This window comes from Lissotriton vulgaris, chromosome 4_1, assembly GCF_964263255.1.
Source record: "Lissotriton vulgaris chromosome 4_1, aLisVul1.2, whole genome shotgun sequence".
NCBI lineage: Eukaryota > Metazoa > Chordata > Amphibia > Caudata > Salamandridae > Lissotriton > Lissotriton vulgaris.
Window position 1 is genome coordinate 359,812,674 of NC_141691.1, and position 17,261 is coordinate 359,829,934.

Here is a 17,261-nt window from a genome sequence, read left to right on the forward strand (position 1 = left end):
GGGAGGCGATGCGACAGCCCCGCTGCAGCAGCGGGCGTGTTGCGACGAATCCGGTCTGTATGGGGAGGAAGGCGACTTGTATGGATTCCGGTGCATAGGTTCCGTAGGAAGTTTGTTCTCGCAAAGGCACGATGCGACGATCTCTTGAGTTGCGATGATCTCTGGGGCGACAATGCGCGAACCAGCGGTGATCTTCTCTCTCGCAGCTCCTCGATGCAATGGTTTCTGCGACGACACTCGTAGCGACGTGATGAGGTCCGCACCGATCGGGTGCGTCCCGCAAACGAAGGATGCGACGGCTCTGACAGCGGCAACAGGCTCTGCAACTATCTCGACCTTCGTAGCGGCAGGAAACTTCTCGCACTGTCGGGGATGCGCTCCGCAAGCAAGCGGTGCGACACTTTTCAATTGCAAAAGTCTCTCAAGATTAGTTTCAAGCTTCCCAGCACAGGTACAACTTCCAGAGGCCCCTCAACTGGATCAAGCACTCTAGGAAGGACAGAACTCTCTCAGCAGAGTTCAGGGAAGTTGGGGGTGAAGTCCTTTTGTTCCTGGGACTTCAGAACAGGGAGCCAGCTCTTCTCAGGCCCTTGGAGATTCCTTCAAGACAGGGGACACAGCACAACAGCAAGTCCCTCTCCTTGGCAGCAAAGCAACAGGTCAATCCAGCAGAGCAACAGCAGGACAGTCTTCCTTCTTCAGTTTCAGCTTTCTCCTTGGCAGAGGTTCCTCCTTGATTCCAGGATGATCTAATTTTCTGTTGTCAGGGGTCCTGTACTATACCCCTAAAAGTCTTTGTTCTCTTTGTGCAAGTGGGCCCTGAGCCCGGTCTGAACCAGTTCTAGGTGTTGCTTGAGCACTTTGTTTGCCTGGGTCATCAGCCGCCCAGCAGGAGGTGGAGCCGGCATTGTGGCAGAAAGGCACAGCCCTATTCAGGCCCAGGTGCTAACTCCTCCCACCACTCAGGTTGCAAATGCAGTCATTCAGCCTAGGGCTGACTCAGCCAGCCTCCTGGGGAATCCCCAGCCCCTGTAACTCTCAAACCAGACAGTCAATCCACAAACAGGCCAAGGCACACAGAAGGGTCAGACAAGAGAACATCAGCTTTCTAAAAGTGCTGTTCTCAAACACAGGATTTAAAAACAACCTTTCCTAAAAGATGTGTTATTAAATTCTGAGTTCAGGGATACTAGACTCTTATGTCCTATCTTTTTCCTATGGGAAGAAATGCTGTTAGGCACTGTAGCCAGCATCCCCCATGTTAGCCCATGGAGCAAGATAGCCTTACAATAGTGAAAAACGAAAATGGCTGCCTTTCACTACCAGAGCATGTCACCTGCACCAGTACATGCTCTACCTTACACATACACTGCACCCTGCCCAGAGGGGTACTTTGGGCCTTCCATAGGGGTGACTAATGTGCACAAAAAGGAAAGGGTTAGGCCTGATCAGTGGGGACACTGACCAGGAGAACACAGCAGTTCCTAGACTGCACACAGGCACTGCAGTTGCAGGCCTGAGACACCATTTTAGGGCTACTCATGTGGGTGGCACAATCAGTGCTGCAGGCCCACTAGTAGCATTTGTCATCACCAGCCCTGGCACACCCATTGCACTTTACTAGGGACTTCGTGGTGATACAAATATGCCAATCATGTATATCCAATCATGATAACAATTTACATAGGGAGCACTTACACTCTGGCACTGATCAGCAGTGGCAGAGTGTCCAAAGCATCTAAACCAGCAAAACGAAAGCCAGCACAGCATCAAAAATACAGGAGGTAGTGGTAAAAAGATAGGGGGAAACCACGCCAAAGATGCCAGGTCTAACAGTGCCCCACTATATTACTGCAATTTCAAACTTCCTGTCCTGCCTTGGAGTAAAGAGGTTGGGTAGTGGGAAGGAAGTGAGAGTTTCTAGCACAGTCAAGCACAGGCACACTGAAAAATCTAAATTGCGTTACACTAGACCCCTACCCTTACTAAAGAACAATAGAAAGGAGACATATTTTAAAGTAAATATGAGCCTCTATCTCCAAGGCTGGAGACCCATGCGCTTGATACATTTCATCACACCCATAAAAAGTATACCTACAGTCCGAGCATGAATAAGGGAGCAAGATCTACTACTGATTTCATAGTGCTTTCCCAATCTCAGCTGACAGCATAGCCCATATTTACAAATTATATACACAATACAGAAAAGCAGATTGATGTGTTGTATTGCATTGCGGCAGGGGTGAAAATGCAGTGATGTGCTTCATCCATCAAGAGTGGCCTACTGCTGGAGCTGTCATCTCCTGTCTAGTCCCCAAATATCCTCAAATATGGCTGCCTTGCATGGCACACAGCCTTGCACTATGGGGCGCATGTGAGTGTGTGCTGCCTAGTATCAGATTTGCAGTGGAGGTACAAGTGTAATGCAGAAGGTACTCACACATTGTATGTGAGCTGTATGCTGCAGCACATATGCCAAGTGTTCGTTATTTTATTATTATTAATATTATTATTAGTATTACTATTATTAAGAAGCTTACAAAGCGCACGGCTACCCCCAACGGGGGTGTCCCGGCGTTGTAGACTGCAAGCTAGAAAGGAGTGATGCTATTTATGAGATAGTGAACAACCAAGTTTTCAGTTTGCTTCGGAACAATGATTCAGAGGAGATAAACCTAAGATCCAGTGGGAGAGAAAAATGCATTTTCCCTTGTTTGTTCCTGCTTCAACTAGGAGTTGTGTTTATTTATGAGAAGCCCAGTCTATCCTAATCAATAGGGCTTTGTGTCAAAACCAATGGATGTTTGTGATGATCTGCAGCAGTAACATTCCCTTGAAGCAAAGCGGGTGGTAAGCATCTCTTTAGTAGTGAAATGTGCACATTGCAACTCAAAATGCCTTTTGTGCTGGATAATAAATAGCATGCGCCTCTTTGTATAGTGCTAGTGCGGGCGCAAAGCCTTAGTAAATGTTGGGCCAGATGTACAAAGCATTTTTGTTTGCGACCCGTTTGCGCATGCAAAAAATTCCTAAGACCATGTACAAACCCTAATTAGCGAGTCCCAATTTATTTGTAACTCACTAATTAGGATTTGCGATTCGCTATTAGGAAGGGGCGTTGCAAACGTGTCCCTTTCTAATAGCGAGTCTGAGCCCTTTGTATGACTGTTTTGCACCCGCAATTGTGGTCGCAAAACAGTCGCAATTTACCACCTGCTTCAAGTAGGTGGTAAACCATTGGGAATGCATGGGAACATATTTTTTAAGGGCAGGCAGTGGTCCGAGGGACCACTGCCTGCCCTTAAAAAATGAAATGAAAACGTTTCATTTATTTATTTTTTAAATGCATCCCGTTTTCCTTTAAGGAAAACGGGCTGCATTAAAAAAAAAACTGGTTTATTTGAAAGCAGTCCCATACATGGAGGTCTGCTGAGCACAGCAGGCCACCATCCCTGGCCAGCCATTCCCAATGGGATCGCAAATTGCGAGTAGCTCATTAATATTCATGAGCCTCGCATTTTGCAACCCCATTGCAAATCCCTAACAGTGTCTCTGACACTGTTGTACATTTGCTTTTGCTACTTGCAAATTGCGACTCACAATTTTTCGCAATCTGCCAGTCTCAAAAGCAAATGGTCATACATCTGGCCCCTTGTTCCTTCTAACGTTCAGAGAGCCTATTAGCTTGAACGCACCTGCATCATGTCTTAAAGTGCCAGTTGCTATCTTTTCTCTCTAGCACTGCACCGAAAACCATAATGGAAATAGATTAAACCAGTGAAGAGAAGGTACATGGACAGATGGAAGTCTCAGAAAAACAAGTGTTACGGTCCACTATGGGTGTGATGCTGCTACCCAAACTAACTTTGCAAATTACATAATTCTCATCGTACGACAAAAGGTGACGATGTCAGAGCTACACTTAGATATGGACCACTGAGTCTAAAACAGTTTTATCAACAACACACAGGAGAATAGAATCAGCCACTCTCTGTTTTTAACGAGCCTCTCACTAACTGGAGTGAGTTAAAATCTTTTTTATACACGCTGTGTGTATTCCGATGCAATGATAGATGTGTAATGCACAGCTAAAAGCTAATATAAAGTATTTCTAACTAGAATACATTCCGCTAATTGCATAATTGATGAGGTGCTATATTTCTGAATGAAATGAATAACGAGTTAATTTGCATCACCCACGGCCATAATAAACTCGTAGTGCTGCAGGTCTATGCATATTTACAAGAATATATGTTTTCACCTTTCCCTCAGCCATTTAATATTTTATCACGGTGCTTTCACAGCTTGAAATGCAGATGCAGACTCCACGTGCAGCCTTCTCTCTCAGGAGGAAAGTTCTCCTTTCCCACTGCGTTTCTAAAAATTAAAAATAAACTCCATCATTTAATACCTCAGTCACGGGGCATTAATCTTTCCAGTAAGATGCTAGAAATTCAGTGTTTTCCAACATAATGTGGCTCCCTCTTTATTACTGACAATATGAAGAAGACGAACGCTCAAAAGCGAGCACAGATAGATACAATTCATATTAAATTATTGAGCAACATAAGTGGTTCAGGCTTATATATATAAGACAATGCACAGAGGAGTAGGAGGCACTACATTTCTGGAGGGGACAGGGGCAGACCTGGGGGCTTTCATTTGACCCTATTCAAGGTGGCCATCATCTGTGAGCCCCAGGTCCCGATAAACATACATAAGTGCATAGCCATGAAGGGAAACAGAAATGTAGCATGAAGTCCCAGCACACAAATATGCTTTTTTTAAAATTTATTTTCTGCAAAAATGAAAGGGAGGATGTGTGATTTGTTTTTTAACGGAAGGGTACTCTTTTACTATGAAAGCTATGCTTTCCCATAGTTCTATATGTTTACCCCTTTGTACCTATGCTGTAAAGTGTAGTATAAATGCAAAGTTTAAAAATGTGAGAGAGAAGAAAACCTTTCTCAAACTGTATGCCTGCCTTGAAAAAGCATACATTTTTTGGCACAAATTCCTGTCTACTTTTTTGTTTGGTAGATAGGGCTTTGCGTCGGGAAGATAACTCTCTTCCCACACACCACAAGGTATTTTTCGACATCTTTAAAGTCACATTCTTCTTCTGTCTCAGCAAATCTTTTTAGAAACTTCACAGGTTCAGCAGGCAAAGCTCAAAGCTTTGTTCCAAATTTGCTCCACAGCAGAAACTGAAATTATGATACATGATGCAATGGATGACAGCTCTTTGCTGTGCAACCTTTTTAAATCCTCAATGTAGTCCTGGCCCCTTGATATACTGCAAAGAAAAAAATTGTTGTCCAGAGATTTTCATTTTTTATTTGTGTTTTTGTATCATTAGAGAAGTGTGGGTAGACATTCCTAATTGCTCATTTTAAAAATTGTGGATGTGTTGCAGTGACGATGTAATATTTCAGGAACCATGAGACCCCTATACTTTATTTTGGCTCCAAAATATAGGTTTTGGGGGTCAACTAGTTTTATAGAGACAGAAAATAACTCATCAGAGCAACTCTTCCACCATTTTCCAAAATGTCAGTTCTATAATGATGTGTTTTAGCTATCATATTGTTAATTTATTTTGATATTGTTTTTGTTTCAGGTTTTCTATTGCTTCAAATTTGTAAGCATGAGCAAAGCAGGTGGTAGCAGAGGATCTTTACCTACTGACAGAATGTTGCTAACTATAAAATCTAAGGACTTGTTCAACAAAGAAAAATGTGTCATATGTCAAACTAATCCTGAAGAAAAGCTAACATCAACTGTGGCCAGACAAAAGAGAGTTTGGGATGCTGCAGTAAATGGTACGACGAAGTTCACCAAAGATTGAAACTGATGGGTGAAGAGGATCAAATATTTATCATTTTAACAATAAGTGCAACAAGTGGTATAAAATGGAAAAAAAGGCAGGAAATAATTAGTAAAAAAATAGCAGAAACCAGTAAACCACAATAAGAATCCGAGTCTTCTGAGAGAGCGACGCCAACCAAACCCAATGCCCATCCACTTAAAGAATTGACGGCCACCCCTCATCCACCTCCAATAACTGACCAGAAAGCAGAGGATCTCCAATGTGTTATCTGTGGTTTAGCCAGAACAAGGGCCCAAGGGATTGACGAAAGAACACAGCACATATTATGTGAGTCTCAAAGGGCAAACATGTTTTTATCGGCACCTAGTTTTTTCCAAGATGATGTTTTCAGCCGAGTAGCTCATCTAAACAGTAAGGTGAATGTATTTGAAGTGGATTTGTATGCCCACCGGAACTGCATGCATGCATACATTTGAAAATATGAGTCTACAATGAGCTCCCAGCAGCAACGTAACCATCAGCCTTCAGCTACGTTTGCACTGTTTGAAAAAGCAAATGAAGTTTTAAAGACACTTTTGAGTGCTGGGTACAGGTTCACACTCAGTGAGATGGGAGAGCTAATGGTCAACATTGATAAAACTGTATTGATCCATATTAATGAAATTAAGATTTTTCTGGTGAGAATGTACAATTAATCCCAAGGGAGGGAAGTACGGGCTATTCGTTACTCAGGTCCAGTATACATGCCCGTTGGTATAGCTCTACAATAATGGTATGCGGTTCCTAATGTGCAAAGCAGGAGCTGTTACTCACCTTTGGCCGCTTTGTCCTTTTTGCCTCACGCTTTGCACGCCCTGGTGGGACAGGAGTCCCAGGGCCAACTCTCTCTGCGCTAGCCATTCCCATGAGGGGTTCATCACCGTGGAAGGGGACTACAGGTCCCAGAACCCTTTGCTGTTGCCACAGGTGCTGCCATGAGGGGGGAGGCGCTTGTCACCATTTGTTTGTTTTTTTGTTTGTCCTACCGGTGAATAGGAATATCAGCCAAGGTGTTACTATACAAGATTGTAGTTTTAAGTTTTGTTGTTGCATGCTGTCTTTTATGATTTTGATAATCGAAATAAAGACATAAACAAACTAAAGTAGGTAGTTGTATATGATCAGGGGCTCCACATAGTGGCATAGAGTTGAAAGTCAGGAGAAGAGTCGGGTCGCCGGATGCCCTACCCCTCACCGCCGACCCGATTCTGACGGAACTGACAGTACACTTTAGTGTCTACACCAGCCGGTACTGAAGCTGTGCATCCTTCACCCTAACTTAGTTGGTTTTAGATTTACAGGTATCACTTTTTAGGGTGCTGTAAGGGTGGTCATTACCTCACTTCACCTAGTTGTCGACCACCACCAAAAAGTGTAGGTAGATCCTATTTGGTCCTGAAGAACTGCCATCTAATAGATAAAAGGGCCAGAAACATGTTGATCCATGTCACAAGTGCATAACTTCACATCCTTAGAATGAAGATACGCACCTTTTTACTTTTAACTAGGGTGGTGGCAATATTTAATTACAATTATTTTGATAGGACCTCCATTCCCTATTTTAATCCACATCCCTTCACATCACTATCACATACACTGATCTAGGGCACTCACACACACTTCACCCTACGGAATAAGGAATAAAGATCTCTGCCAAGAAGGCCCCATCTCGGAGGCCGATCAGATATTGCAGCACCAACACGATACGGAGCAGACCCGATGATGAAGCAAGACACCTAGCAGGCTGGGTGTGTGAGGGTCTTTTTCCGAAAGGAGGAGACTCTTCTCCTGACTTTTAACTCTACGCCACTATGTGGAGCCCCTGATCATACACACCTACCTGCTTTAGACATTAGGAACTGCATACCATTATTGTAGAGAATTTACAATGACAGAATTCGTTTTTGTCAGTCTAACAAAAAGAATGAACCACTAATGGTGTTCTCAGCTGATTTGACTCCTTAAGTTCTTGCTTCCAAAATAAGATCAGATGATGCAGTAAAACTATCAGGAACCATTTTCAGAAATGTCTTGAGATATTTAGATTGTGGATTTAATGACACATTTTGTGATGCCCCTGAGCACCGGTAATCAAGGGAGTCAACAAGAATGCCTCATTTCATCTTAACATTTTTTAACATCATTGATTAACCCCTTCCATGCTCATGACGAGCTCAGCTCTTCATGAGGCACACTGGAGCTGTGCTTATGACAAGGTGAGCTCGTCATGAAATAATGCCTTTCGAGCTTTTCCAGCACAGGAGGGGAAAAGCCATAGCAGCCAATGTGTTAATATAAGCAAAGCAAAACTGTGACAGGCTAAAGTTCTTTTGTTCAGAACAGACATCAACAACATTGATGATGGCTTTGAAAATATAAGCGAAGAAGTGGAAGACAATCCCGTGAACTGACAGGCTTATGCTGTGTAAATGTACGGTATTTCCAAATCATGTTTTATGAATTACATCACATCAAAGAGAAAACCCCGCCACACTTAATGACTGCCCACACAATCTATGACTAGTGCAAAGGTGAAGAGATGATCACTTCGATGAATAGGATTGGTTTACGAACAAGTTGTAATGATATAGTATGGAGCAAGAACTTGTTAGCAGCTCATACTGTAAAATCTTGTGAATCCGATAGCACAATACGTCTAAGTCACTTTGCCAGGAAAGGATTTACAACTAATGCTCTTGATAATTTTGATTTTGAAGACAGTTCTTCTTTGTTTGGAGTATCCCCCACACATCCCCCACACATGATACTGCCTTGGTGTTTTTCCAAGACTGTACCAATGAAGTAGCTGCTTGTTTACAAACTATGTCAGCCGTAGGCATAAACAAACAAAGCTGCAAAAATATTTTTGGGGATATATGATCTTTTTAATAATAACAATAAATTGCCCTGCATGAAAATCAGTTTTATGAAAGGTGGCCCTGTGGCACTAATTATGTGTCAGGACATCATCGCTGCTCCCTGTTACCAACTAGCAGGGATGTAGCAAGAAGGCCCTGTAACTGTCTCTGAATAAAAGATGCTAGATTCTGGTCACTCCATTCTTTTTGCCATCTCGGACTCTGGGTGACTGAGGTCAGATTGCTCCGTCTGTCTATTAGGCATACATTTTTTTGTAACTTTATTTATTAATTTCTGTGAGCAAAAAAGTTGACTTCGAAACACTGAATGAAAGATTTCAAGTATAGCAGTAGCTCATGGCAGACCAATATAGCAAAAGTACTGGTACATACTATGGGGCAGATTTATGATGCCCTTGCGCCGCAATTGCGTCACTTTATTTGATGCAACTGCGGCGCAAACAATGCGCCCTATTTACAACGTGACGCATCTAGGAGATGCGTCACGTTGTAAAGCCCTGCGCCATAAGGAGGCGTTCCTGCGCGGGGGGGGGCGTTCCTGCGCAGGAACGCCTCCTGAAAGTGGCTGAGTGAAATCTATGGGATTTCACTCAGTCACTTTCTGGCCAATGCTGCGTCAAAACCCTGCGCCTGCTTGAAGCAGGCGTAGGTCTTGATGCAGCATTGTGTAGATTGGGCACCCCCGAGCCTTGCTGGAGCTGCGTCGCGCTTGCGACGCAACTCCAGCAATGCGCCACATTTCCGGCACAGATGCGTCACGCATCTGTGCCGTTTTTGCACCATGGTGCGCCGCATTATAAATGCGGCGCACATTGGGTGGCGTAGCTTTGGCGCACGTTAACTGACGCATCCCTCGGGATGCGCCAGTTAACATAAATCTGCCCCAAAAAGACAAGACTCCTAAAGCATAATTTAACAAGAAGGTTGGTCAGTGACAGAGGTGGTGAAAAATGGGATGAAATGGGATGAAAGGCCTTAAAAAGAGGTATCTTGACTGGTGGGGCATGAAGGGGACCCAATAAGGGGAGACAACGGGGGCAAGTCCCAGAAGTGTGGTTCTGAAGAAAGCAAGTAAGTATAAAGGGGTTGCCAGATGTCTTTAGATTGGGCTGTGGGGGGTTGCTATGTAGAATATGCCCCACTGGTCAGGTCACAATAAGTCATGCTCCGCAGTCAGGCCGTGGTGGTAGGATATATCATACTACCCCAATGAAGTGCAATCTCTCTTTTAGCAATATGGAAGCTGCAGACTTATAGCCCAACTGCCTTACCAACGTGTGCAAACTCACAACAAGCCATCAACACCTCCCAGGATACCAAAATGTTTCAAGGTGACTGAGGACATGTATCTTTTTCTAGCTGATTCTGCGGTCCACTAAGCTGATTTAACTGAATTTATCATATCGCTTATTCTGTGCAGACTGAAGGATGAAGAAAAGCCAGTTCCTCTTTGGGCTGGAATTCATGCTCTGTTCTCCCAGAATACTGTCCTACTGAAGTAGGTTGGGTTTTTACCAATAATACCATCTCCAGTCACAAAGTAAGCAACAGTATACACAGCTCTAAAAAAATTCAAAAATATGCCAATCCTGCAAATGTTCTGTGATGTAGGTGTTTTCCTTATTGTAGCTAAAATTTTATGAGCAAACTGGCAGAATTTGATGTTCTTTATCCAATGATGGGCCTTTTTCACATGACAAAAGTTGCACTGCAGTAGTCAGGAAGTTTTTGCAGTGGATGTGGCATAGATGATGCACTTATTGAGCTAAAAAATTATGAAGAAAAACTGCCCAGTTAATAATGAGTGGAGCTCATAAAAGATATGCTCATCATATTTGAGACTATAGAAAACTGTTGTAATGCATTCTGGAACAAGAATGATAAATTAGAGTTTGCACATTTTATCTCAGAAATGAACAAGGCACAGGGTGCACTTCATTCAAAAGAAGTAATGCAAAGCCAGGCAATGTTCAATACACTCAGTTCAAAATTAAGTCTGGGCTGTGAACTCTGCTCCTCTCACGGAGTTTGCAGAGTTTTCCGCACTCCGTGTTAAGCAGAGCTCGCAGAGTTGTGAAAAACTCCGCTCTGCGTAGTGGAGAGTAGTTTTTTCCCTCACTCTCGCTCCTGATCGTCAACATCAGGTAGGCTAGCATGAGCGTGGAAAGTCAACCTCCCGGCGAGATTACTCAAGGCGGGCGGTCAGATTTCTCATTGCGAGTGGTCGGATAATGATTGCACAGTGCAGACAAGAACCTGGCACTCAAAATCATCGCAAACAGCATTTATCTATCGCACTCCGCCGCTTGCAGACCTCCGCGTAGTGCAGCAGAGTTTTTTTGCAGAAATCCTGAAAAACAGGTTTGTGGAGTTTATTCAAAGAATGTGAAGAAAACTCAGAACTTTGCAAGTACTTGGAAATGATTTACTCATGTTAGCTCTGGTGAAAAACTTGGTGCATGTTGATCTGAAAGGTCATGGGGAGCTGAATGTGAAGCATGAGGAGTCACTTATTACTATGTCTCACAAACTTGACTTCATAAATGACCTGAGATGTGGGTCCTGGTATTTGGAAAGAGTGAAGAAACTAGAGTTGGAAATACCATACATCTACAGAAAATTAATCCAAAGACAATTTGTGGAGAATGCTAGAGATGGAAGGTTCAACGCTGTGGCTTCTGATATGAAACAGGATTCCAGAGATCACAGAAAAGCTCCAAGGGAATTGTTGGTCAGACACGTAAAAACAAATGTGTTGCTCAATGGCAGCTAGTTTACCATGAAGTCCTTTCAATTTGTAATGTTTTCAGAGAGTTGACAAGTTCAAAATTAATGCATTATCGTTCGAACTGTCCCTCACAGGTAGCCTTGTTGCACTTACATGTGTGCTCGACTTTGGTGGTAGGGGCACTTAAAAAGTGATAATCTATATAATGTTTAGATATTAGGTAGAGGACACCTAGGGGAGACCCAAGGGTCTCCCATAGGTTTTCCAGGAGCAGTGAGTCATGTAGTTTTAAGCAGGGCCCTTATAAAAGATGTTATATATGCCCTGGGGATAGAGAAATTGCACATCTCACATCCTCCATTGTAGTAAAGTCCTTCCCAAAAATTGACTTTGGTGCCATGAGCACTGTGGTGTAAGGATCCACATTTTTATTACATATTTAGGACCCCAAAGATGTCCCCTAGATAACCCAAGGGTGGGGGTCAAGTTACTATAAGCAGGGGATTTAGAAAATATGTTTTGCATGCGATGGTGATGGAGAAATTGTATCTTTCATTGTCCCCATTTTAGATACCTTGCCTCCTAGAATAACATTACAATAGTTTATGGATGCATAAATATTGCTCGAAATTAAATAAATATCATTCAAAGATATAGAAGAACAGTATTGAGAAATCCAGCAATTTGCCATTGCAAATTTTTTCCTAAATTGGTCAGAAAAGAAGTTGTAAGACTTACTTGTCTGTAAGCCAAAATTCAGCCTTCCTGCAGTCTTCCCTGATTGGTCTGAGTTAACAGGATTAGCCAGGCTGCTTTGATGAAGTGATTAGTGGCTTACCAGGGGTGAAGCTACCTGCTGGAGAGGTTTCTGCTATACCTGAATGCCAGAGCTGGGGCGAGGGTCGTAAAGCATGACCCTTCAAATGAGGAATTGGACAGGCAGGGAATGCCAGGCCTACCTACCCCAATCCCCTCTGACCCAACAGATAGCAGGCTTAAGGAAGGAATGTGCATTAGGGGGAGGAGAGCTATAGGAATGAGCCACACTGGAGGTTGATTTAGCTTCAACAATGGTAATAAGCTAAACCATTACAATATTCTACTTATTACTAATGTTGAGTGTGGGGAGGAGTCATGATGCATGAGACATATCCATATATAAAATGAATAAAAAGGAAATACCTGTCCTCCCCCACTGACTCACATCCTTCTTTGCATATACTCCTTACCTGCCCTGCTGCATAAATAGAAAAAATACTCAGCTGCCTGTCACCCAAACCCACTACCCTCTGCACTATGCCATGCATTTCCAGCCCAGTCTCATATTAAGAATTAGGAGCAGTGAGACAGTGCTGTAGGATAAAAGGAGATGTATGCCGGACCAATACAGCCCATGTTCCTCCACATCTTTCAGTTGTATGAGTCCCAGGAAAGGCAGAAGAAGGTGGTTGAGACCACCATTCTGCCACTGTGCCCGGGTGTCTGGAGACTTGGGCAAGGCTGTGGGAGACACGGAAATGAGTGCCTCAAGACAAATGTAATAAGCAAAAGAAAACACCAAAGTAATGATATCAGAAAAGGATCCCCAGAGATATTAAATTTTTAAATGTTTGGGGTACAGAGTACCTAGAAAATACCAGGCATAAATCAGAAGTCACAATATGCAGTTGACTGGGGCTAGGTGTGATCACGGGCTGACCGTAATGGAGCAGACATCAGTAGGGATGAATGGGTCGATATTGGTCTTATTTTTGGATCTCCAAACCCTTTACCAGGGCAAGATAAAAAGCTGAAGCAGACACGCGTGCCTTGAAGGATGATATGTGGTTGTTGAGCTACTGCTAAAGCCATTAAGTTTGGCATCAAATGCACCAAGCAAGACCAAGCAATATTTTGAACCTGCTGAGGTTTTTGTTTCAGACTTGCTCATATTCTTCGTTTAAAAAACATTAGTGTGGGTAGGCTTAAAGCTGAGGTAGGGAAGGGCTCTACAACACCAATATCTCTGTGATGAAGCCCTTTTCTTCACAACACAAATCTCTGAGCTGGATGAACTCACATTTCTTGACTGCCATGTATATACTCTCAGAAGGGAAGCCTTATCGACTAGCTTGGGTCTTCCAGTTGTGGTTAAAAATATTTAAGTCTCAAATTTCTCCAAAAGCTGGGAAAGTTCTACCTTATCATTCCTTTAACGTTCAGGCCCTTTGGGTAAGAATCCAGGCACATGGTCTCATTCCAGCCATAGCTCCTGTAGTGTCCAGACTGCAGTGGTCAGTTGCTTTTTATTGGATTCTGTGTAGAATGTAAGAGGGAGAAAACCACTTGACCCTTTGAGAACATTTCCAATTTCTGGGTGCCAGAACCAATTAAGCAATATCTTCTTCCTTTTGGATTTTTACCCAGATCCAGGAATGTTTCAGGAGGGGTTGGGGAAGTGCCAGGCTTATCCTGTGCACTAGCCAGTAATTCACTAATACACTACATCCAAACATGGGTATTTTCTCAAAGAACTCCCACTCTCATTTTACTAGAAACCTTCAAAGAACATTTCAACAAAAATGGCAGTCATTCCTATTCAGTTACAGCAGCCTAGTCCCATCTTCTAGCCACTTTTATATGGACATGAGGTGTCCTACACTTTGTAATTCATAGACCTGTTTTCAGATGTTAGGGACACAGACAATAGCCTAGTATGACTCTGGAAAATAGTTATTTCCCCATGTAGGATCACAGCATCAAAGAAACAGTAATGAAAGATGCACTTTGTATTGCCAGCTGTTCTGGTTTCCCTCCAAGATGGCTAGTCCCTGGTAAATGGACAATGTTAATATCACTGCTGCCTTCCATTTACCAGTTGCCAGGACATTGTCTTCCAGATGTATGATCCAGCACAGAATATGTTTGAGTCCATAAACAGAACTGTAAGGCAAACGAGTTCTAAACAAGTTTCCGCTCAGGTAGCACAAAGTACATTTGATAAAGCCTCTTTTCTGATAAATATATCGAAATTATACTTTCACCATTGTATTTTAGTTTGGAAACAAAGTTAAAAACATAACTTTGTTTGACTGTTTGAACATTTTCCAAATTTGAGATAGGAAAAAGTGATTTTATTCATACTATGATTGTTCATAGAAAATACAGATTTATCTACACAGTGACAAACAGCTTTTTGAAATCGTTTGATGTGGGGCATAGGGCCAGGTGTAGGAAGCCTAATACCGGTCGGTAACGGTCACAAATTACCGAATTTTAGCCGTTACCGACCGGTATTAGGCATTTTAGTTGTAGGGGTCTAATTTAAGGATTCAGTAATTTACTGAATTGGTAATTTAAGGAATCGGTAAATTACCAAATTCTTAAATACCATTTCGGTAAATTACCGAAACCTTAATGTAGGAAGCACTCAAGTGAGCGCTTTTCAATGGTAAGGATTCGTTATTTACCACCAACTACAAGTTGGTGTTAAATAACGAAAACTGTTAAAAAAGCAATTTTGTGCTTTTTTAACAGTGACATATGGCAGACATGCATGCCCTTAGAGCATGTATGTGTGCCACATGTGCACCCATGCACTATTCAGGGGTGCAACAGGGTGTCAAAGTGGCACCTTGCCACCCTTAAATGATTCCTCATTTTACTGAATCAGTATTTACCGATTCGGTAATTCCCGTTCATTCCTATGGGCCTGGAGGCCCGTAGTGATGAATGGGAAATACCAAATCGGATTTGGTAAATTTTACTGAATCATTAGCTACATATCATTTACCGATTCTAAAATACCGAATCGGTAAAATTCGGTATTTTAGAATCAGTAAATGATATTTACCTACATCTGGCCCATAGTTTCCTTATATGTCCCTTGTTAAACTTTAACACAGTGAGCACCAACCCCAGTGGGCTTACAAGGTTAATTTTAGGGAAGTGGCAGACCTAATATATAAAAGTAAGTTATTCTACATGGCAAAGCACATTTACATGCCAAGTGTCACTACAATACTTTTAAAGTGCAGCCCAGTAAGAGTAAAATGGTTGTCACTGGAGCTATGCACTTTTGTCATCTATGTTGCTGATATAAATGCCTACTGCAGCTCACATGTGACATTTAAATTCTGTGCCACTTAAGGGCCACTAATGCAATTCCTGGGCCAACTTACAATGGCCCTATTGGAAAGTTAAATAACACAATTTGGTTATATATATATATAGTACAGATTTAGGGACAGAGAATGAGCAATGTTGCACTGAATGACAGTGTTTCAGAACAGAAAGTCATAATACCAGCAAAAATAGTGTCAATAAAAAGAAAAAGAAATCTGTAATGATCGTGCAGAAAAGGCAGATCCCATACACTTCTCAACAGTCTTAACATGTTTAATGTTTGTAGAGGAAATTGATCCATTACTGTATGGTGATTTTCCCAACTATCCTCATTTACTCCTATCCTTTCAAAATAAAACTACTACACTCTAGCTATCTCTTTTGCCTGCTAGTGGGTCCAATGCACCATTTAAAATTCTACTATTCAATAAGTTTTGCCATACATTTAAGAAATTAATTCCCCCACCATTCAAATAACCATTTGAATGATGCTACCAGCAACGTGTGCCTTTGCGGTTGGGCTATGGCTAACACTAAGGTAGGACTAGATTAGCAGTTGGGCTATGACTAACTGAGGGAGGATCAGATTAGCCAGCACTTCAATAATGCCACCTGCCTAAGACACTATCAGTATCTTTCTGGCAGAACTGAAGAGATGACTTGAATAGGCACTATGCAGGAGACAGGTAAGTCCCTTCATAATAAGGCGGATTAGCTTGTCCATATTTTGGGATAAACAATATTTCTTACTGTTTAGACCTGGCTTTGGTTACCATGAATAATTTAGCTAAATATTAGAGATATCTATCATTTACATTGCTGTGTTGGCTTTTACTGGAGCAAACCAAACAGGAATTTTGGTTCCTTGTACAATACGATATTTTATGCTTAATGTCAATACTACCAAAATTGTTCACATTCATAGTCCTTAACAAGGGATTTTGTATGGGTAAATAATTAACTGGCAATAGATGTCCTATATATTTCTACCTGAGGATGCCCCATTCTAACATTCAGAAGCTAATCAAAGGCCCTGCAATAGCTTACATATTTCGTTGCTCTTATTTCATTCCAGAGCCATAAAACTAGGCAAAAATATTATCAGGAAGACAAGTAAAATACACAACAAAACATGGTTTCAAAGCATGGTAGCAAGCATCAGTTCTATCAATATAATTATGAAAATATGGTTATACATTGATATGTCTCCACTTTAGTACTCTATAGAGATTCTAATAATATCATCACATATTCTGCACAATCACATCTCACTTGGACAAATATAAATTCTAAAATAAAGTGCATATGCAGAGTATTTTCTGAGTGCCTTGTTCTGATTTAAATGTAGCACTTTTAATTAGGGTATGAAAATCAATGTGTAAAAAATAATTTTGAGGTTATTCCTCATATTTATCCATATTTACCCATTATAGCCTTGAGAATGTGTTAGGCTTGCAAAGGAGGCAGAACACATATTGGCTGAATCAAGATCAATAGTATATAACATTTTGGAAAATTGTGTCAGTATACCTATCAATGACAACACACAAATTGAAAAATCATGTCCAATTGCAAATTGACATCTTGGAAAACTGGGCTACAGCAGGATCAAAAGTGTATAACACTTCTGAAATTTGTGTCAGGATATGTCACACAAAGGCACAATACAAAATAATAACAT